Below are 23563 nucleotides of genomic sequence, written 5' to 3'. Positions count from 1 at the left end.
AGAACCGTGAATCAAACAGAACTTGTGTTTCTGAGTTAGTCGTGTTGTGTGTTTCCACCAGACAGAGCTGGCCCACAGCTTCTAGCTCCTCTCTAAAAACTGCTTCTGATCTTGTCTTCACCTCATTCCCGTACTCGCTCATCTCATTTTAGTAACATTGGTTCCTTGCTGTTTCTCAAGCACACATGCCCAACAAGTGTTCTCTTGACTCAGGACATTTGCAGTCTGCCTCTGGTCATGGAAAATTTTCCATCCAACCATCTGGATGCTTCTTCACCTTCTCTGGACTCCATTCAAACCTCACCTCCTCTTGGACGACCTTCTCTAAGCCAATTACTGAAAACTGCATTCCTTACCGACCTCTGTTTACACATCACTGTGTGTGTGTTCTACTGTGTGTGTGTGTGTGTGTGTGTGTAAGAGAGACAGAGAGAGATGCATACGGCACATGTCTGAGTGCCCACTTAGAGCTCAGAGCAGGATGTGTCTTGCTCTATTACTCTCCACTGCTCAGGATCCACTTGTTATACTGCCCCCCTCCAGTGCTGGGTTATAGACACTCAGTCATGCTACGCCTTTTATGTGGTTGCTGGGGATTCGAACTCAGGCCCTCATGCCTATAGAGCAAATGCTCTTACCCGCTGAGCCATCTTCTTAATCATCAATGTCATTGTTTAATGTTTCCCCATAGCATTCGTCATCGTGTTTTTGTTTTGTTTGTTGTTTAATTTCCACTCTAGGATCCATGAGAGCAGGGCACTTTGTTTATAACTTTAATCTCAACACCTGCATCATTATGTGTAATGTTCCAGGTGCACAGTAAATATTTGTTGAATATAATTCTGAAAGACTCTCAGTCATGTACTCGTTTATAGAGATTAAGATGCTCAGGATCTCAGAATAGGTGGCTTTTCCAAGAGCTCACAATGACCTGGGGTCGGAGTGATCATGCCCTCAGTAAGATCGGGTCACTGATTGGACCCCAGCACTTCACTCTTACCTGTATCTCTTCCTCAGACCATGACCACACGTGAGAACCTATTTTTAAGCTTTGCCCTTAATGAAAGAAGGCCTAGTTTAGAGAAGTCCACCCAGTTATGACCAGAAAGATCTACAATGTTCTTTCTTATTCCAAAACCTGACTTGAAATTTTTACTCTTTTTTTCCTTTTTCTAGATTTTTAAAATTTAAATCAGAAACAAACTTGTTTTACATGTCAACCCCATTTCCCACTCCTTCCCATCCTCCCCTGCCCCTCAACAACTCCCTATCCCATCCCCCTTCTGCTCTCCAGGGAGGGTGAGGCCTTCTATGGGGGATCTTCAAAGTCTGACACATCATTTGGAGCAGGGCCTAGGCCCTCCCCCATGTGTCTAGGCTGAGAGAGTATCCCTCTATGGGGAATGGGCTCCCAAAGTTCATTTGTACACTAGGGATAAATACTGAACTACTACCAGAGGCCCCATAGACTGCCCATTGTTCCTAACTGACACCCATGTTTAGAGAGTCTGGTTCAGTCCTATGCTGGTTTCCCAGCTGTCAGTCTGGGGACCGTGAGCTCCCCCTTGTTCAGGTCAGCTGTTTCTGTAAGTTTCCTCAGCCTGGGTCTTGACCCCTTTGTTCATCATTTTTCCCTCTCTACAACTGGATTCCAGGAGTTCTGCTCAGTGCTGGAGGTAGAAGCAGAGACCCACAGAAATTTTTACTCTTATTCAGGACTTCTATGTCTAAGAAAATGAGTCACATTTTACCAGGGGACAAAAGGTCTTGAAGGAAGCAATTACATTCAATTGTAAAATGAAATAGAGTTCTGCACCACCTGAAGATGTTTCTGTAAGTGATAATATCATGGTGGTGGCCCCATGAGCTCGCAATACCTAGTAATATAGATTTTTAGGTGTGGCTAGTACCCAGTGTGATGAACTCATAACAATGAGATCACACCGAGCCACACCCCGTTATCCTGATAATATAGTTTGGATGATTTAAATTGTTTGACTTATCCAACTGAGTTTTCCTGAGTACTGACATATCCTGGATATTTCTTTCAATGGCGCGTTTTTTCAAGGAGCTAACAGTTGTATCTGTGGGCTTTGTTTGGGGGGGGGCAAGAAATGAAAAGAGGGTGTTTGGCTTTTCTATTCTTAGTAGAACAAACCATCACCAATTTAGCAGCTTACACAAACACCTCTGTATTCTTTTACAGTTCTGAAAATCGGAAATCTAAAATGGATCTTATTTGACTGGATTTCAAACCAGGAAGCTGTGTTCTTTCCGCTGGCTCTGTAGGACCATCCATTTTCTTGTTTTCATTTCCAGTGGTCCACCCACTACATTCTCAGCTTATTCAGCCTTCCTCACCTTCAGCGGAGGAAGCCCTCCTTCCTCTGCTTCTTTCTGAGGATCTCTGCGGAGACACCGAACTCAACCAGATCAGACAGAACAACCCCCTCTTCTCAAGATCCTTGACCTCATGGCACCACAGAGTCCCTCTTGCCACACAAAGTGCGGATTGCAGGCGTGGGGATTAAGAAGCTCATCTAGTACAGGACTGTGACTCAGCCTGCGTCACAGGGCAGTGTGGCAAGTGTGACTGTGGAGCTAAGTACCAGGAGTTATGCAAATGTAGTGCTGTGCTGGAGGGAACGTGGAAGACATGCGCAGTGTGGAGCTTCAGTTAAGGCGCGCAGGGGTGCCAGGGGCAGGTAGGGATGCTCTGTGGGTGTGGTAGGGAAAGGGGACGCGCATGAAGAGGACACTCGCATCAGTTAGGTATCGTGGCGTCATTATTACTTTCCGATTGGGCAATTCTCGTAATGTGTGTCTGAGATCTCACAGTATCTGACAGTCGTGGATCCAAGAGCCTTACTGAACATTATGGACTTTGTAAAGTCGAGTTCTGGGTGGGGGCTGTGTTCAGTCATGACACCCGGCTCTCATTTCTCAATACATGGACCTCTCCATATATTCCCTGAGCAGGGAGGAAGGCAGAGAGGAAGAGAGGAAGAGAGGGAGAGAGGGAGAGAGAGAGAGAGAGAGAGAGAGAGAGAGAGAGAGAGAGAGAGAGAGAGAGAGAGAGAGAGAGAGAGAGAGAGAGAGAGAGGAGAGATCCCTTCAAAAATGAGCCATTTAAAACCTAACCTCAGAAATTACATACTCTTCATTTCTGCCATTGTATTGGTCACAGAACCTAAATCTGGACGGATGGGACCTCACACAAAGGGACATTAATCACTGTCACTTCTCACAAGCAGTTACTTGTTGCTGTCATGTAGGGCTGACATGAGAGACGGATAACGTTGGCTTGAGAAGGGAGGGCTAGAGCAAGTGACAGCTACAGATGGCCCAAGGCATCTGGACATAATCTCTTTATAGGCAGGGAAGTGTTGCTGAGGCTTAGTCACGGGCACGAATGACTAAGGACACTGGAGTAATACAGTGGGCAGGAAGTAGGCTTCAGTTCAAGTCAATAGTGTCAGGACAATTCAGAGGATGGAAGGGTTGGAGGGATGGGTGTGGGGGAGGCCCCAGGTTTGAGAGGGATGGAGACCATTAAAGGAATTCAGAAAGGAGTGCGTTACTGGCTTGTGAGTGAACAGGAGCTAAGGCGTCTAACTCTGGTATGCTGTATTTCCAGCCCTCTCAGGTACGGTGATTACTAATAGAGTTGAGACTGTGTTTCAGAAGGACACTGCGGTGTCTGTCCACAGGATCTGTATGCTATCACAGAGGAGAACTCTCACCCTTTTGGATTGTTGAATATGCTGAATGATATTTTCTAGCTAGTGATTTTTTTTAAGTGTATCGGAAAGACTTTTATTTTTAACAGTCAGCCATTACATTTGTATTTATTTGTTGTGTGCTTGCCAGCCGGTCAAAAGACAGTTAATGGGAGTCAGTTCTCTCCCTCCACGATGCAAACCCCTGGGATTAAGCACAGCAACTGAGTCAGCACACTGGCCCCAAAGGCCTTACTTTATCTATTATAGAAACTTAGCTTCAGACTTACTGTTTTGTTTTGGTTTTTGTTTTTCGAGGCAGCGTTTCTCTGTATTGTTTTGGAGACTGTCCTGGAACTCACTCTGTAGACCAGGCTGGTCTCGAACTCACAGAGACCCGCCCGACTCTGCCTCCCGAATGCTGGGATTAAAGGCGGGTGCCACCAATGCCTGGCGATTTACTGTATTTTTAATTATAGACGTCTGGAGTGGGAGTTAGGTACATATGAGTCAGGTGCCCACGGAGGCCAGACCAGGGAGCTGGGGTTCCAGGCAGTTCCTGGGTGCTGGAAATAAAATGGGGTCTCTGCAAGAGCAGCATGTGCTCTTACCCACTGAGTATCCTTCTGAGTGTTTTCACTAACACAATGATAATACCATCGCACTGTTTCTTATTTTCCATTTGTACCAGAGAAAAGGCAAGTGTTGATAGCTGCTGCTCTTTTGAAAGCAATGTGCTTTTATCCCAGCTGTTTTTATTATTATCATTATTTTAATTTTAAATAGCTTGCTTCACATGTCTGTCCCAGTTCCCTCTCCCTCTCCTCCTCCCACATCTCCCCAACATCCCCCCAGCCTCCCACCCTATCCCTACTTCCTTCCACATAGGGGATATCCAGAGTCTGTCATTTCGCTCAGGGCAGGGTCCAGGCACTCCCCTAAGAATCCAGGCTGAGAGAGCATCCCTCTTTGTGTTATGGACACACGAAGTCTGTTTGTATGCCAGGGATAAACACTGATCCACTGCCCAAGGCCCCATAGTTTGCCCAGGCCTCCTCACTGACTCTCACACTCAAGGAGTCTGAATGAGGTCCTATGCTGGCCTCCCAGCTGTCAGTCTGGGGTCCAAGAGCTCCCCCTTGTTCAGATCATCTGTCTCTGCTGGTTTTGCCAGCCCATTCTTTGCCAATTTGCTCATCACTCCTCTCTCTCTGTCACTGGGTTCCATGGGTTCAGTTCAGTGTTTAGCTGTGGGTGTTTTCCTCTGTTCCCATCAGTCACTGGATGAAGGTTCTAGGATGGCATATAAGGTAGATGTCAAGTTCATTATCAGGAATGGGTATTTAAGGTAGTCTCTCCACTATTGCTTAGCTTGCCAGTTGGTGTCATCTTTGTAGATCACTAGAGGTCTCATTGGTTCCAGATCTCTCTTCTAACCTATGACTCCCTCTATTATGGTATTTCTCATCCTGTTCTCCACCTATTCTACCCCCCCCCGCCACTTAACCTTCCTGTTCCCCCATGACCTACTCTCTCTTCCTCTTCTCCCCCTTTCTTCTTCCCAGCTCCCACTCCCCCCACCCGCCGCCGTGTTCCCAATCTGTTCAGGAGACCTTGCCTCATTCCTCTTCTGGGTACCATGCATATCTCTCTTAGGTTCCTTCCTGTTTCCCAGACTCTCTGTCAGTGGAATTGCAGACTGGCACTCTCTTGATCCATGTCTAAAATCCATATATAAGTGAGTACATACCATGTTTGTCTTTTTGTGACTGGGTTGCCTCACTCAGGATGGTTTCTTCTAGTGCTATCCATTTGACTGCAAACTTCAAGATTCCATTGTTTTTTTTCCCGCAGAGTAGTACTCCATTGTGTAAATGTACCACATTTTCTCTGTCCTCTCTTCAGTTGAGGGGCATCTAGGTTGCTTCCAAGTTCTGGCTATTACAAATAATGCTGCTATGAACACAATGGAACAAGTGTCCTTGTTGCATGAATTTGCATCCTTTGGATATATACCTGAGTGGAATTGCTGGATCTTGTGGTAGATTGATTCCCATTTTCCTGAGGAATCTTCATAGATTTCCAAAGTTGTTGTATGAGTTGGCACTCCCACAAGCAGGAGGAATGTTCCCCTTTCTCCACATCTCCTCCAGCATAAATTGTCATTGGTGTTTTTGATTTTAGCCATTCTGACAGGAGTAAGATAGTATCTCAGAGTTGTTTTGATTTGACTAGTGGGCTTTTGCTTGTTTGTTTTTGTATTACCACCATCCCTGTGACTACTGTGGATCACATACTTCTTGCTGACCATAGCTTCTTATGCTATGAGACACAACCCCAGGGAGACCATGTAAATGAATGTGAAAAGCTTAGGAAATGGAAAGGTTTGTGAGCATGTAACGTTCAAGAGAAACACGCAATGAAACAGAGATGTTTCTGGCAGTGTGCACCCGTGTCATACACTGTAGTTTCACTGCAGTGTTGGTTTTGACCCTCACATGAACCCTTAGCTCCATGCTGCATGTCAGGTCATTCATCAGTCATGAACACACTCCATGGGACATCTCAGTTCAGACTGGAGACTGTAGTGTGCTATGGATTGCAGTGATTTTACTGCACATGCCAAGTTCTCTGCTCTAGTGGAAAAATTAATTATGGAAAACAACATTTTAAAAATATATTTTCTATTATCATGCTTTAGCTTGTATCAAATTATTCTGTCTTCAGATTGTATTGAGTTGAATTATTTCCAAAATTGCTTCAATTGCTGAGTGAGTTGAGTTGCATAAATAACTAATAAATGAGTTTTGGCTTTGGATTAAGACAGAACACTTCTGAAATGGCCCAAACATATGCTTGTCATCTTGTTCTATATCTATTTATGTGAAATGGGAATCCTCAGCATTGACAACTGTAAAATCAAAATAGCAGTTAATGCTTCCTGTCTCGCAGTGTCAGATACTCAGTAAAGAGTCAAGCCTTTGGGTAAAAATAAGCAAATAAGCACATGCATCTCTTCATTAGAATGTAAATGTGGTTCTGATTTAATAAGTTGTGAAACTGTACATCTACTGAAGAACTGTTTTCAAATAAATGTCTTACAATTTATTGTCGGTGTTTGATTTGCATTTCTGCTTTATTTTTTATTTTATTTTTATTATTTTTAAACAATATTATTTTACATACCAATCCAAGTCCCCTCTCCCTCTGGTCCTCCTGCTCCCCTAACCTTTTTCGTACCCCATCCCACATCCACTCCTCAGAGAGATTAAGGCCTCCCATGGGGAATCAACAAGTCTGTCACATCCCTTGAGGCAGGACCAAGGCCCTCCCCACTGTATCTAGGCTGAGCAAGGTATCCCTCCATAGGTAATAGCTGACTCCAGCAAGTGGGAGCTCACTAACTGAACTGATGACAGCTGGGACACCTGCATAAGAACCAATGAGACCTTCTGACTATGGGTGACAGTTGGGTGGCTTGGGCAGTTTGTGAGGTCAGTAGCAGTGGAACCAATATTTATCCCTAGTGCATGAACTGTTTGATTTGTTTTTCTGTGGATACATATGCATCTGTTTTTAAAAGCATTTTTATTAATTCTTTGTGGACTTTACATCATGTGCCCCAATCACACTGATCTCCCCATTCCTTCATATCTACCCTCTGCCCTTGCAACCTCCCCCACCAAAAAAACGAAAAAAGACAAAACAAAAAAAATCTCATTGTGGAAGCTGTAGGGTGTCAGTGAGACCTAATCCATACATCTTTACTTGCAAGTTGATCCGACTAAGTTACTGGTCCAGTCGGAGGCCTCTGGCTTCTGCTACACTATCGATACTGGGTCCTCACTGGGACTTGTCTGGATAGCCTAATGTTGCTCTGTGTCATGGAGAGCCTTTGGATCTGCAGGACCTGCCCCTTCACGTGCTCCAGCAGTTCATAGGTGGGTGGATGTTTGGGTGACCTACTCATACTTTTGGATCTGAGTCTGCGTGGTAGCTGAGTTGGTGGCCTGCCACCTGTCCCCTATTCTCACCACCAGGGAGAACTCAGCAGCAATGCCCCGCCTAGCTCTCCCATTGTTCAGGCAGCAATGGATTGGGTCAGCTCTCTCTCTAAAACACGCCCTTGAAGCTGCTGATCTGCACCCATGCCATGAGGGTCAGCTCTACTGGGATTCCCAGATAAGGTACAGGGCATGTTCTTCCAGGTGTGGTAACCGGTGAGGGGTGGGGCCAACCCTTGGGTATCAGCATGGTATCAGGTGGCAGTCCAGTTCAGTGACCTCTACATGCCTTCAGTGGTGACATGGGTCATGGATATGAATACAGACCCCTGCTGCTGCATGGCCATGCATTCAGACATGGCCTTACAGTTTTACTGTGCTGTGTCTAACTTTGGCCAGAGATTGATTTTCACTGGAAGTTTTGGGTTGGACAAACACTTGAAGACATCCAGAGGCCCCGCCTACCCTTAGGCAGAGTGAGCAGGAATAAGAGACCCCACTCAGTCTGTGATCTACCCAGACCTCAAACCATGATGTGTAAGTATGGGGTGAGGTTATGTGCAAGACATGGGCCAGGACTTCACCATGTCCTCAGGTGGCTTCAGAGGGTACTCACATCAGGCTCCTCCCCTCCACCCCTGCATCCCCACACCTACCTCACGTCACAGTGCTCAAACTGTTCCACTTCTCTTCCTCTCCCATCTCTCCTCCCCTCTATAGACAGCTCTTCACTCCTTACTGTGCAGCGTTCGTTTCAGTTCCCATTCCAACAGTCACACTGATGGTGTGATGCTCTCACTGTTCTTACATAGATGAAGCAATGGAAATAGGCAAACTTCCCCTTCACAGATAGCGTCTGTAACATTGTTCTCCTCTTCACAGATAGCATCTGTAACATTGTTTTCTTCACAGATAGCATCTGTAACATTGTTTTCTTCACAGATAGCATCTGTAACATTGTGCTCTTCACAGATAGCATCTGTAACATTGTTCTCCTCTTCACAGATAGTGTCTGTAACATTGTTCAGTTACTCTGTGAGCAATGATGAAGGAAGTTCTCAGCTCCATGTCTTATCTGAAACCCCGTGTCCCTTAGACAGCCACCTGTGTGATATCCAGCAGCAGACACTTCCCTGGTGGATCTGTGGTTGATAAGCTGAGCACATTCATGAATCCTGTAGTGCTCAGAAGAGTCAAATGTCCTCTTGCCAAAACACACACACACACTCACACTCACTCACACACGCACACTCATACTCTCACACACTCACACACTCTCTCATACACACACTCTCACACACTCACACTCACTCACACACACTCTCACACACACTCACACACACTCTCTCACACACACACTCTCACACACACTCTCTCTCACACACACTCACACTCTCACACACACTCACACTCTCACACACTCTCTCTCTCACACACACACACACACACTCACACACTGGTAATACTTAAATATGCCCCCACCCTTAGAATTCTTAAGTTTTTCCTGTTTCTGAAGAAAATGTGAGGAACTGCTTTTATTTTCTTAAAGGCTATCAAATTGTTCATTTTCCTGTCAAAGGAAAGCATTCCGCCGTAGCCAGACATCTCTTCAGGCATAGGATTCTTGCAAAGTGAGTTTTCCCACAGTAGCCTTTTTTTTCCTAAGGAGAAAAGGGAGTGGGTGGGTGAGCACTGTCAGAGACTGGCATGCCTTTTTCTCAAGGAAGGTTCTCACAATGGCAGTAGATTAGCTGGGAAGACTATTTATGTGAAACTCAAACCATAAAGGGTTCTCCTTTCTGAGGGCATACAGCAGAATGTAAGAGACAAAAGGAACAGCAGACATGAGCATGTCTCCCACGCTGTTCATCAGTCCAAAGAACCCAACCTCCAATGAGCAGCTTCTAATAGGTTCAGAGGGTGAGAGCACAGGGTACTGCAGAGGCAAGAGGGATTTCATAGCCTCTCTGAGGTCGGCTGAAAATTTTCAGAGGAAGCAAAATGATGTGGATAAATATAGACTTTCACCTTGAAATGCCATAAAGGCAATAACAGCAGGGCATAGTAGGTTAGGACAGGGTTGTTTGCAATGCTTACCCTTCATGCTTTATGTGAGTTTCCAAGCAACAGAGCTGCTCAAATCTAGAGAAGAAAAGAAGTGAGTGACAGGCCCAGCAGAGTCAGGTGCTGGGTGTACTGCACCTCAGTACAGCTCTGAACACCGTATGCTGCTTGCCCCAACCGTGGTTCTGCTCACAGCCAACTTTCCACTTTCCTTTCCCGGTGATCTTGCCGGGTAACCACCCTGTTCACCTCCTCCTCACTGTCCTCAGGAACTTGTGATGTTCCCATAAATCTTACCTGTCCAACCAGTGCACATGTCTCCGTCTTCTCCAAGACAGGGGCACTCATAAGACCTGTCTTAGTTGTATTTAGTTGTTGCTATGATTAAATACCACAAGATGTGTGACTTGTAAAGAAGAAAAGTTGACTCAGGTAATGATTCTAGAGTCTGGGAGGCCAACAGTTAAAAGGCTACATTTGATGTGGAACTTCTTATTTTTTTTTAAGTGATAATAACTTGTTTAATTTACAATTCTGTGGACTGGGAATTTTGGTACCCCATTACAGTGAACCAGCACCAGTAGATTATGGCTGAACTTTTATATCTGTCAGTTTATGTGTTGGTTGGAGATGCTGTATAAATTTATTTCTGAGATTATTGTTTAATTACAATGCTTCTATTTTTCCATTCCTCCCTCCACTCTCTCCCACATACCTTTTCCAGTTCTCCTTCAAATTCATGGCCTGTTTTTCCGTTAATTTCTTATTTCATGCATTTATGCATTTGTACATACACATATATATTAATAAATGTAACTGGTTGAGTTTGTATAACTTTACTTGTATGCATGTTTCCAGGGCTGACCATTTGGCACTGGACAACCAGTTGGCATGCCCTTCCCTGGGGAGGACTGCTTTTCCTGCTCACATCTGTGGTTCTTTGTGTAGGGTTGAGGCCTTGTGGGCTTTTCCCTGTCTATGTCCTCTTGGTTCAGCTCAAGTTTTATGGTCCTGTTGGTGAGACTTGTGAGTACAGCATCTGTTACTAGGAGACACAACCTCACAGCAGAGTCCCTGATACACCGCCTTTTGCAATCTTTCCACACCCTCTTCTGAAATGTTGCTTGAGCGCTAACAGTGCCAGGGTTTTATAGATGTGTCCCCTATGGCTCTGCTGTGGGGCTGCTTGTTGATGAGGCCTCTGCAAAACCCTGAGATACTGCACATGGCAGAGAGAGCTCAATGTATTTTATATATATATATATATACATATATATATATATATATATATAGAGAGAGAGAGAGAGAGGAGAGACAATGCATTTTGATAACACTACCCTCCACGCCTCTGTTCCGTCTCTTCCTTGGCATGTCACTCTACTCTCCCAACGTTTTTTCCTCCTCTTATATTAAAAAGAAACAGTTTTGTAAACCACTGAGTCAAATTGTTGTTTCCTATGTGTGCATCATCCACCAGGGTCAAAGGACGCCTACCAGGGCCCCCTGGCGCCAGCCATGCTGGAATGTTGACTGGCTTGATCCTGCGCAGGTCTTGTACAGGTAACCGCAGCTGCTGTGAGGTTAACTGGCTTGATCCTGCGCAGGTCTTGTACAGGTGACCGCAGCTGCTGTGAGGTGGGTCGCAAGTGACCTGACTGTCACAGCCAAAAGATCGCCTTGGTCGTTTGTTTTCAGCAGTCGTCACCTGCCTTAGCATCTTTAAAATTTTCTGCTCCCTATTCTATGATAGTTCCCGAATATGATCTCTCTCTCTCTCTGTCCTCTCTCCTCTCTCCTCTCTCCTTTCTCTCTCTTTCCCTCTCACTCTCCCTCTCCCCTCTCTCTCTCCTCTCTCCATTCTCCTCTCTCTCTCTCTGTCTCTCTCTCTCTCTTTCCCTCTCACTCCCCCCTCTCCCCCTCTCTCTCCTCTCTCCTTCCTCCTCTCTCTCTCCCTCTCCCTCCCTCCCTCCCTCTCTCTCTCTCTCTCTCTCTCTCTCTGTGTGTGTGTGTGTGTGTGTGTGTGTGTGTGTGTGTGTGAGAGAGAGAGAGAGAGAGAGAGAGAGAGAGAGAGAGAGAGAGAGATATGTAGATATCCCATTTAGGGTTGAGCACTCCACAGGCACTTGTTCTCTGAGTCTGAACATGTGTGGGTCTCTGGATTAACCCTCGTCTACTGCAAACAGAAGCTTGTCTGATGAAGGCTGAGAGCTGCACTAATCTGTGGGAATGAACAGAAGTAAGCATTTAGAAGGAAATCTAACACTGTCACTTATCAAAACAGTAGTAATAGATTCACCCTCAGGACCTACAAGATTCCCGGCCACAGATTCTTAGTTGTGGTTTACAGTGCCAGGCATGCGTTCTATTTTGATGGACAGGCCTTAAATCCGGCCAGAAAATGGTTGTTTACTCCCAAAATATTCATGCCACAATTGCGTCAGTAGGCATGTCTCGCTAGGCCAGTCATTATTCCAGCTTGCCCTGGTACACAGCTAGGTAGGACTGTTGATGACTTTTCTCCCCCTGTACCCTGCATGGCACCTTCTGATTCTGCGAAAGCTAGACAGTGGGATGGAAACTTCCAGATCAATACCAGCTTGATTTTTCTGTGTCCTGTGACAAAAGTACATCTCATCTTAGCAATAAGGTCTTCCTGTCATGTTCTGGTGGCCAACCAAGAGCAAAGGTAAAGTCCTGTATTATTCTGGTAATCTTTGGGGTCCCTCTGACTGATAATTTAGGCAGAGATACCTCACATCTGACATTGGGATTTTTGTTTGGTAATCTATGGCTTTCAGGAGGAGCACAATCCCAACCCTCCCCAAATGTAAGGTAACTCCATTTAAACTCTTAAAAAATATTTCCTAGGAAGCTTAAGAAATAGGTTCCTTATGGTTTTTAAAAATCTTTTCTGTTGCTTATCCCTTCCTTTTCTACACATCTCCCTTTCTCCTTATTTTCTAGTCCTTTCTCCACTTATACCTTCCCAACACATTACTTTCCTCCATCCCTGCATGCCATCTGGGTCCTCCTGTGCCCCCTCCCTTAAGAACTTCCTCTTCCTCTAAAGGCTCTTTTCAGTTTCTGGCTTCTACAGGTCTTCCAAGCTAATCCACAATAAGCAAATATTCCCAAAAATCAAATTAGCACGTATGCATGCATGCATGCATTTCTGTGTGCCTGAGTATGGACAGGCAAAAGACAACTTGAGGAAGTTGCATCTCTCCTACCTTACGAGCCCCGGGGATCTAAAGTAGGTCGTTAAAGTTGGAAGCAATTGCCTTTACCCACTGAACCACCTTGCTAGCCCCAAAGCAATGACCCATGAATTCATTAATCTATTAAATTTGAGAGCAGATGCATTCATGGCCCAAACATCTCCCAAAAGCCTTATTCAAAATACTATTAATGAACGACCTTGAGGATTAAGGTCGCTTTGATTATCCAACTGTCATGACTTAGTAGGGGAAAGTAGGTTGCATTCTAACTTCCTTTGCCACGTGCTACCCAGGTTAACGAAGCAGATAAGGAGACTCTGACCATGGGTCATCACTCAGCTTGGGAGACAAAAAGCTCTTTGCCGTGTAAAGCACGAAACTTTCACATAATTACTAGTTCTTCTTTGGGGTTTCAAAATATTAGGACTTGGCTGAAATTAATTTAATTCAAACTCGGCAACTAAAGTTTCCTTTCTCAATTAATTTTAACACGTAGTTCTTTTAATTGCTCTCATTTTTCAACTAGATGAAAGGTAAATTAAATGAAAGAAAGAAGCTGACGAAGCGTCTCATCTGACCATAGTCAGTAGGCGCTTGGGTGCCTATTGGTGTGCTAGTCAGTACTAAGGGAAAAACACACAGTTTCATTGCTCAGCTTGCTTCTCTTGCTGTGATAAACACCATGATAAAGAGCAGCTTGGAAAGAGAAGGCTTGTTTTGGCTTATAACTCCCAGGTCACAGCCCACCACTGAGGGAAGTCAGGAAAACAACCCAAGTCAGACACCGGGAGGCAGGAACTGAAACAGAGACCATGGAGCAAGGCTGCTTACAATCAGATCCAAGCAAATCCCAAATCCAATAGTGTAAACAGCTCGGTGTCCAATGTCCGCACTCACTCATGATTTTCTGGGCTTCAAAAGGCTCGGGCAGCCCCATCTCCCCAGCTGTTCTACGCGCATCACACTACACAGCTTGTCTTGCAGTCTTAGGTCTACAGATAGGATCAAGATAACAAAAAGTGTGAGGGTGATTAACTGGAAATTAGAAGGCAGAAGGTCTGCGGTCTGCAATCCCAGCAAGCAATTACACTGATCCAATTACTAATCCAACCTCAGCAAACCAGCCGAGGGCCAGGAGGAGGCTGGTGGGCAAAGCCAGCCTTCACTTTGAAACTCATCCACCTGCCGTCATCAAGGGATTCATTCTTGCAAGCTCTCAATGGAAGCTCAAGTTTAGCAAACAATTTTCTGTTTGCTAAACTTGTCTACATTTTGACTGCTTAAAATTCTTTTGATGACATTAGTGAATAAGATATATTTTTCTAAAAGGTTTTCAGAGGACTGAGGTTATATAAATGCATTTTGGGGTAGAATCTGTAGAATAGTTGTTATTTTTCCCTCTATGCAGGGACACAGCCAGCCCTGGAGAGGATGGTCAGGAATATTTAGCTGGCACTCTGTCTTCTGAGGTCCAAATGGAAGTGGCCTCAGCAATCTAGAATTCACTCTAATTCCTCCAGTTTGGCTCTAATCTTCTTCCCCAACTTGCAGATTTGTTGGTTCTCGCCGTGTAGCACTCTATTCTGCAAATAGGTTCTGTCTTCTGTTTCCTCTCTGCTTTGACTTCTATTTTGTGATCTGGCTGCTTGTTCAAAATCCAGTCTTGATAACTAGCCTGTTCTGCAAAGTCTATAATCCACCCTCACCCCAAAAAGTGCCCCCTGGGAGCCCCACTGCCCCTGTGAGAGCCATCCAGCATTGCAGGGAGTCCTGAGCTCTACCTGAAGGAATCTGTGACACTTCTGATTGTGGGGTGCCAGATGAGACACAGGATGGATGGTAAGTGGAAGGCCACCCGACTGGAGAGGCCCAGGAAAGTACACCTATGAAGGCAGAAGCTCTTTGCTTAGAAAACAGGATCTGCTAATTGAGATGATGCAAGACCAGCATTGATTGTTCTACAGTCCTGTGCTTTTTTCAAGAGAACAAAGTTTTGACTATTTGATGATTTTTTGTGGTCAAATACAGATATTCTACATACATATTGCTTTACTTGGATTTTAAATTGCTACTGAGTGATTGACTTCTAAGAGGTTATAATTTAGTTTGTGCTGGTCTCTTTGAATAGTGGATTTTAATACTTGGCACCACAGTCTGCTTCTTAATCGGGTCTTTTGCTGTTGAGTTGGTTCAGAATCCATTTTTTTTTTGCATGTGTGAAGATGTAAAAACCATCAACTTTTAAATTTGTTTTCAGATATTAATTAACAGAAATTTAACATTTAAAATTACTGTAGTGGGAAAACACCAGGGGAAGCCAATTCACTCACAGTGTTCCAGCGGCTCCATCTCTAGGGCTCCCAGTCTCCACCCCCCCCCCCGAGAGACAGAAGTGTGGCCCAGCAAACAAGACAGCAGTGAGAAAGAACTAACAATGGGCATTTGCATTGCGCCTTCACCATGATGCTCTTCCAAGTCCCAACCACAACCCTTTAATGCCAAAGCCAAGGGCACAGGTCTGGCATGCACTTATTCAGGAAGCAAAAGACAATATTTGACTTCATTTAAGGGAGGGCCTCCCACGGTGGTAGGGGACTGGAGGGAACTTGTCATCCATGGAGAGACGCTGAACCCTCTCTTTGCCTTACTGCACAACAGTCCCCCACCCCACAAAAACTATTCCTTTGTGGGACATCTGCTGACTGATCCCTAACAGGAGGAGAAGACAGCAGACACAGATGTGAGATACTCAGCTACCTCAAGATAGCAGTGACCCTGGAACCGATTCCCTCCAGTTCTGCCTGGAAATGGGCTTCAAGCATCCTCCCTGAAAAGGACTGAAGTGATTTCTGCCCCTTAACTATATTTCCATACCTAGTGATTGCTGTGAACTCAGTTTCATCCCTTTCTTGTGTCATAATGAGACTGAACCCTGGGTCTTGCCCTTTGAAGTTTAATGACATTGTTCCTTCTCTGTAACCCCTGACCTCCCCTGGACCACTTGACTACCTCCTTCTGGGTCTTCAGTGTACCCCGAAAGAGGCAGTGAAGAAACAAGCCAGAATGACACTGTCCTTTGTGATCCATAGTGAACTCAGACTTATTTTTTGATGTTTCTTTCTCTAAACTCAGTTCTGGATGAAGACACTGAACCCTGAGTGGTATCCAGGCCCAAGTATTTATTTGAGCATGAGGACAGGGTTTTTCAAGCAGAGGAACATTCCCACAGACCTTGATGGTCTATTTGAGGCCCTCTAGGAATCTTTAGGTCTTTAGAGCAATGGTAGTCATTCTACAACTACACTAAGGGGTTTCATTAGATAAAAGAGCCTTAGGACAAAGCCTTGATAACACCAGCCTCTCATCTTGGGGTCAGAATGGGCACATTTATTATCGCCATCTTAAATGTCCTCATCCTTCTTTGTAACATAGGAATCAAGATACCCATTTATCAATGTATTAAAGCACTAAGTGGATTGTCAAATGTAACATGCCCCTATCTGTAGGAACCCCACATGACAGTTTTTTTATGAGCTACAGAACACATGGAGACAGCCACAAGAAACCGGACTAAGAAACGTTTGCCAGGGGCACAGCCTACATTTTCTTCATCACTAAAGTGCCACACAGCAGGCGTTCTTACATCTCCAGTGGGTTTCCTAGCTGAGATGTGAGTAGCTGTTGTCACCTAAACACTCTGTCAAAGAGACCTACTCTTTATTCCTCTTCTGTACCTTTTCTCGGAACCTTTCAAGTCCATGCACAAAACTGTCTGATTACAAAGCCAACAGGGAGAAAAATAAAGGAGAGGGGGGGGAGGGAAGGAGGGAGAATGAGAAGAGAGGAAGGGAAGGAAGGAGAGGAGGAGAGAGAAAGGTAGACAGAAATAGAGAAAATCTTGATTGCTACTGAGAGAGGTAGCTATGCTTGAAGGTTTTCAGATGCATGGGTTAACCAGTCCCCTTTTCCCTTTTGCCTTTTACAACTAAGGAGGATAAAATTCATACTGACACCTGGGTATTTATATATCATCAGAATATACGATATATATGTATTTGATATATTTATACGATATGCATATATATATGTATATGATATTTATATGCCTGTTTGGTGTATTGCCAGAGCTAAGAAGAGTCTCTGGCATAAGCTCAATGCTTGGTAATATTTATTGATTAATCCCAACAGGGCTTAGTGTTGATCACATTGTCTCACTTCATCCCTGTCTTTGTCCTGTTACTGCTATTGTTTTGTTTCGTGTTTCCAGTCTCTTCCTTTCTTGGATAAGGTAATTGTTCCATTCTCTGTAATCCTGAAAATAGAAACAAGCAAATGATAACATAAAAAAATCTTCCTTCATTATGCTGGTTGTTTCTAGCTTCTTGACCTACTTTTCCATCTTTGCTGAGATTTTCTAAGGCATTTTGTTAACCCACTGCTGCCTGGCTTCTCTTGCAGCAATTTGGGCCTGTTGTGACAGCTGTGATGTAAGTGCCATGAGAGTATGTGGCATTCTCTGCCAGCTACTCTTCTTACTTTCTCCATGGCCAGTCCCTCCCCTCAGGCAGCAGGACACTTCTCAGCTTCCCAGATCTTAGTTCAAGGATCTTTTTTGTGTCTGAAAGGTCAGCTTAGGATCCCAGCCACGTGGTAACATACTTGGAGTGTTTTTGCATGCTCTGAACTGTGGTAGCGCTATATTCTTTCTCCTTGGCCTCAGTCATTTGCCTCAAGTCCCAAAACACACCAGTCCTCCATCATATACTATGTCTAGGGCCCAGAAGAGATCACATCATGACTTATGGTTAAATTACGGTTGCTGACTCAGCCTTTTCCCTTGATTAGTGCTAGCTAGTATCAGAGGCCAGGCTCAGAGGTTAGCTTAGAACTGTGGCCATTATCTTTAGCAGCTACAATTAGGAGAGAGATGGATTCATTTGACCTAGGCTTATGGCCCACTTTTCAGTAGTTTTAGGAGAGGAACTATGAAAGGAGGTATTTTGTCACAGTGATTCAAGAATCCCTCTGGATATTAATCCTTGCTGGTTCTGTTGATCCAAGAGGCCACAGAAGATGCCAGATATCTAAGTAGGGCCCCAGCTGTATGACAAATGAATGTGCAGAAAGAACTCAAATTATTTAATTTGCAGAGGCTTAAATTAATCTGCTCATTCTGCCACCATTAGAAAACATTACAGTTCTCCAGTGGCAGTGCTCATTTAATCCATCTAGCCAGAAAACATAGCAAGCACCTCCGCACCACAAGAGTTTGTTATTAACATAGAGGCAAAAGAATCATGTAGATAAATAGTTTTAATAGAATGTATCATCTAATAGAAAAGTCAAATGGAGCTTCTCCTGTGAAATAGCTCCACGGAGCCTTAACAGTAAGAGTTAAGGCAACAGGTATGAAGTGTGCATTTAACTCATACATCACTATGTCATTTTGTTCACCAGTGACCAAACCTGGTTGCATACCAGAATCTTGTGCAGTAGTTTGTTGTGACCTTTGGGGATTCATACTTTCCAGTGATGTGCTCTTGTCTTGGTTTCTGATACTGCTACAATATGCTTCCATAATAACTGGATGTGAAAAAAGATCACTGTCTATTGATGGCATCAAGCAGGTGGTGATGGCTTTGTAGGTAAAGTGCTTGCTATGCAAGATTGAGGACCTCATTTTAGTCTCCAGAACCCAGGTAAATCAGCCGAGTGTGGTGGCACATGCTTGTATTTCCAGTGCTGGGGAGGAGAGACAAAGGGACCCCTAAGACTCACTGCCACCTATTTTAGTATAATCAGCAGTTTCCAGTCCACCGAGAAATTTGTCTCAAAAACAAGGGAGACAGCTCTTGGGGAAAGACACTGGAGAAGGTTGACCTCTTGTTTCTATTTGAACACACACACACACACACACACACACACACACTCACATAAATACACACACATTGACACATACACACACACTCACACATAAATGGACCATATCTTGATTTTTTTATACATAATATCTGAGGTTATCTTTAATCTACTTGGTTTTTCTCAGTCTCTTCCCCCAGCTGTTTTGTAAGTTTTCTCTGAGTGTTGAAACAAATGACCTCATACGTAGTGGCTTGAAATAAAACAAATGTGCTATCTTAGTTTTGTTGTGAAAGGTGCACTGGCTGAAATTAAGGTGATAGACAGCCCTCTGTTCTGTAGGCTCCAGGGGAATCACTACCAGTCTCAGGGAAGGCCTGGCTCTCCTCTACTTCCATAGCAAACACTGAATATATTGATCTCACAACGCTACTGACTCCATCTTTCATGGGTTCTCTTTTCCTGTCTTCCTCTGGCACTTTAAAACATTCTTTTACTCTTCTATCTTCAAAGTCAGTGACATCAGGCCAAGTCCTTCCAGACTGTGTCAATCTTTTCTTCCTCCTCCATCTCCGTCTTCCATAGTTTAATACTTCGGAGATTATATTGGGCTCACTTGGGGAATCCTAGACACCTTATTTTAGGGACAGGCGTTAAACAATTGTAATTTTCTGTCTGCTTTCTTTCATCTTGTCAGTTATCATCAGCTAAATCCCAGGTTCCAGGAATTACACAGGGGCATCCTTGGGAGCCAGCTCTGTTACTGAAGTCCTTTTTACTGCCGTTTCTTCCTTGCCCTCTCTCTGTAAATTAAGGCTGTTTGGAGACAGACGGACTAAGAGAGTGAGGCAGGAGACAGGACAGAGGTGCAATGCTGGAAGTCCCCTTTAAAGGGGCAGTAGATGATTAAGCCTGACTAAAGCTGTGATACTAGAATGGGGGCTGGGCTTTGGTGTGCACATCTTAAATCCCAGCACTCGGGAGGCAGAGGCAGGCAGATCTCTGTGAGTTCAAGGCCAGCCTGGTCTACAAAGCGAGTTCCAGGACAGCCTCCAAGACAATACAGAGAAACCCTGTCTCAAAAAAAATACTAGAAAGGGAACCCAGTTTCCCCAGACCTTTCTCTTTCAAGGAAGCAAAGACTCCAAATTTTCATTCTTTGCTACATCCTTCAATCTTAAAATCTTAACAATGGACTTGAATATCTCAAAGCACTATCTAAGTTAACTCACCTGTATCTGCTCCTACGTCTGGCCTTGGGAAGCCCATTTATAACCTCCCCTCTCCCTTTCCCTGGAAATGATGTCATCATGGCCAAGGATTCAACTATTCATCTGCAAGGCTGTCTGTCGAGCTAGATATGTGTGACAAGCTGAGAACATTCCGGGCTGCATGTTGGACAGCTCTATCAACCAAGATCTGCTTCCCGAGCTGAATCGAGTAGTCATCCCCTCCCTCACGCAGCCCTGCAAACTTGCTTCCAGACTGAATTATCTCTCTCTGGACTGTTATAGCCCTTTTGGTGCATCTCTTAGGACCTATGCTACTCCCGACTTTAGGCTGCTCCTACAAGATGCTATGAACAACAGCAGCAGCAAATACACACACACACACACACACACACACACACACACACACACACACACACACACACACACAAACTAAGAAAACAGAAACCAAACACACAAACCGACCAGCCTAGGATTTCTTTCTTATGATTATGGAGGCCAGGTGTCTGAAACCACAGTGCCTGCGCTGTTGTGCTATGGCGTAAGTGAGGAGATCAAAGGACAGCTTTTGTGAGTTGGCTCTCTCCCTCTCCAGTGCGCATTCCTGGGACTGAACTCTGGTTATCAGGTTGGAGGCACCACCCTCTGCCTACTGAGTCACCTTGGAAGCATTTATGTCTCTTTTCCATTTAACACCCTCCAATGGTTTGCAACCATCTATAGGATGGAGCCCACAACCCTTAGTATAGCATCCGCTGGCTGGCTCTCACGATGGGATTCCGTCCTCCCCATCTCAGTTCTTACCACTTCTTCAATGCTTGCTGCACTGGCAGAGCATCGTGAACCATAGCAACGGTGCTGACCACTCTCTCTGTAACTGGAGACCCCCACATCCTTAAAGCAAAGCAGACGGTGCCTGCGTGCTGTGGAATGTTCTCTGGGTTCGCACCTGTGCTTTTCCACAGCAGCTCTGAGCTTTCCTGATGTGATTTCCGTTTGATTTATGTTTTTACACCTCTGTCTCTTATGATTTTATTTGTTCTCAGCTTTGCTTCATATCAATTTTGTGTCACAACTTCTCAGCATAGAACACGCACACACAGTAATATCTCTGAATGAGCAAGTGAATGAACATGGAGTCATCCAGGCAGATGGTATCTGTCCTATTTACAATCAAAATTATTCCCAAGGAGGTGTCATTCTTTGACGTGTTTCTCATCCCTCTTTCCAAGTCAGTTGCTGCCTTCCGCCAGCTGCAGAGCTCCTTGAATGATTTCAAATGTGGGATTCAAAATTGGCATCCAATTTTGAATCTTTCCAGAGTAATGTGATTTTTCCTGTGACCCAGGGAAAGCACCAGTCCTGGATAAGGGGAACTTTTTCAAGGGCAGAAGGGAGTTAACAGGGACAAACTTGAAGTTTGCTTAGTCCGTTGGTGTTCCACAGGTGCCCCCAAGCTGCTCCCTTGTTCAGAGTGCACGGGTCACAGTCACTCAAGGACAGACTTTTAATTACATAGTGCCAGCAAGTGCCAGTACTCTGTCAAAGCTGCAGGCTTCTGCAGTATTATCTCAGATCTAGACATGGAACACAAATGACAAAGTATTGTTCTCTTAGACTGAGAGCACATTGGTCATCGTTCTAAAGACAGGAGGGCCAGTACACAGGGATAGGTGTCTTCACAGGGAGCCAAGCCCACAAACCAGCAGACAAGCTAAGAGAGCAGAGCTGATTCACTGTTGTACCGATCAGAGGGCAGGCAAACATCCAGTAAATACAACAAAATACCCAAACAAGAAACAAAAAATCCAAACAACCCAATGTACACCGACCCAGTTATCAGATACCATATTTGTAAAACACCCGAGCTTTTGTCTCATTTTCATAGGAGCATTATCTACACATCCTTCCAGAGGAAGGAAAGGATGAAACATCCAATCTTGAACCATGATGTACATTTGATACTTTAGCTTCTTTGAAAGGAAACATCCTGAAATAGGAAATGCAGTTTTTTACAAGGGGGGGGGGAGGCAGAGATCAACAGTCTCGGTCGCTCACTTAACTTGATAGAATCAGTAGAGCGTAGGGTCATGACCAACTCTGGGTAGATACGACCTCCAAGTCAGTGCTCATTGTATTGATGCTGCTTCTGATGCAGAAAATGACCGTGAAATCCTAATGTTTGTGTTCATGGGTCATAATCAGTAGCTTCTTTTTAGCTCAACTACTCATGACCCCTCATTGGACCAGGGTGTTCAGAGAATTCTCAGCCTAACAACTGAGCAATCAGCACACGAGGGGACGGTATTGGCAGGCTAATACAAAGAGGCCGGAGATCAGCCTCTACCTGCCAGGACCACCCTCTGTCTACTGAGAGGAAGCCAGCGAGGAGACACACCGGGCAACACGGGAGCTGCCTGGGGCAATCAGAGCAGCCTTAGGTCTGGCATGAGTCACACAACGGGGCTGATCTCGTGCGTGATGCACACTCCTGGGTATCTGAGTTCAGAGGCATCATTCTTTGCCCTCTTACAACAATGCATTAGAGGGGTACTGCACCACTCACATCTGCTTCAATGTTAAGTCAAAACATATCCATCAGGATCTTTGGTGTCTGAATTATTTGTAACTAAATACCAGATGCTACCATTCCAACAGATGATGCTACACCCATGTGTTCAGAGTTAAGGCTGAGAATCACTGTACAGGACAGATAGAGGCTGAGTGTGGACAAAGTTTTGACTGAAGGCGAGCCTGGAGGCTAGGGTGTGGAAGACTGAGGGTGTCTCATGCAAAACAGTGATGCCTAGACCAGTGTCTACCCTAACATGATGCCCGGAACAGTGGGAATGAACTGAGAAATGGGAAGCACGCTAAGGCCTCATGCCAAAGAGTTGCAGGCCTGCTGCTCCGTGAGTCGTCACCCTTTCCTTCATGCAGCAAGGACATGGTGGCTCCTCCCTCCCTCTTCATCTTGTTTCAGTTTTATGGATGATCTCTGAGAAACTGCTTTCGAAAGCAACTTCAGCCTTTAGAAGAGTGGATTGTGGTTGAAAATGAATAGTGTAAAAGCAAACCATTTCTTCCCTTGGGAGTATTTTGGGGTGGAGGAAAGATTAACAAAGGACAGACTACATTTTCTCTGTCCTGAGTCGGGTATGTGGCATGCCTAATCTTGGTTGTCAACTTGACTGCATCTAGAAATCAACCCAAACCCAAGTGGCTGGGTATGTCTGAGAGAGACTTTCTTGACTGTATCATTTCAGAAGACCCGTGCTAAATATAGGCTCACCTTCTCATGGCAGCCCACATAAAAGGGCACAGAAGGAAGCTTAGCTTTGCCTGCTTGCCTTCACTCTCCTGAGCAAGTGCCTTTCTCCTGTTGCTGAGGCCTTCCTTCGCTGGTATTAGAACCAATCCTTCAGGGTTCCAAATAGGTTGAAGATCAGCATCTCTCTAGGAGTCCTCCA

At 44.8% G+C, this 23563-nt stretch overlaps 1 long non-coding RNA gene across 1 annotated transcript; it reads right to left on the bottom strand.

Moving 5' to 3' along the window:
- Positions 1-9250: 9250 nt before the first annotated feature.
- LOC121142171 lies at positions 9251-15852 on the bottom strand. The gene is made up of 4 exons (XR_005879148.1): positions 15763-15852; positions 13837-13997; positions 9821-9865; positions 9251-9384 (listed from the first exon to the last, which is right to left on the bottom strand). It is a non-coding gene; the product is annotated as an uncharacterized LOC121142171 (long non-coding RNA).
- Positions 15853-23563: the final 7711 nt, after the last annotated feature.

Source organism: Mesocricetus auratus, unplaced genomic scaffold, assembly GCF_017639785.1.
Source record: "Mesocricetus auratus isolate SY011 unplaced genomic scaffold, BCM_Maur_2.0 Super-Scaffold_100009, whole genome shotgun sequence".
In the NCBI taxonomy this organism is placed as follows: Eukaryota; Metazoa; Chordata; class Mammalia; order Rodentia; family Cricetidae; genus Mesocricetus; species Mesocricetus auratus.
Note: the sequence above shows the minus strand (reverse complement) of the source record. Positions and strands in the feature narration are given on the sequence as shown.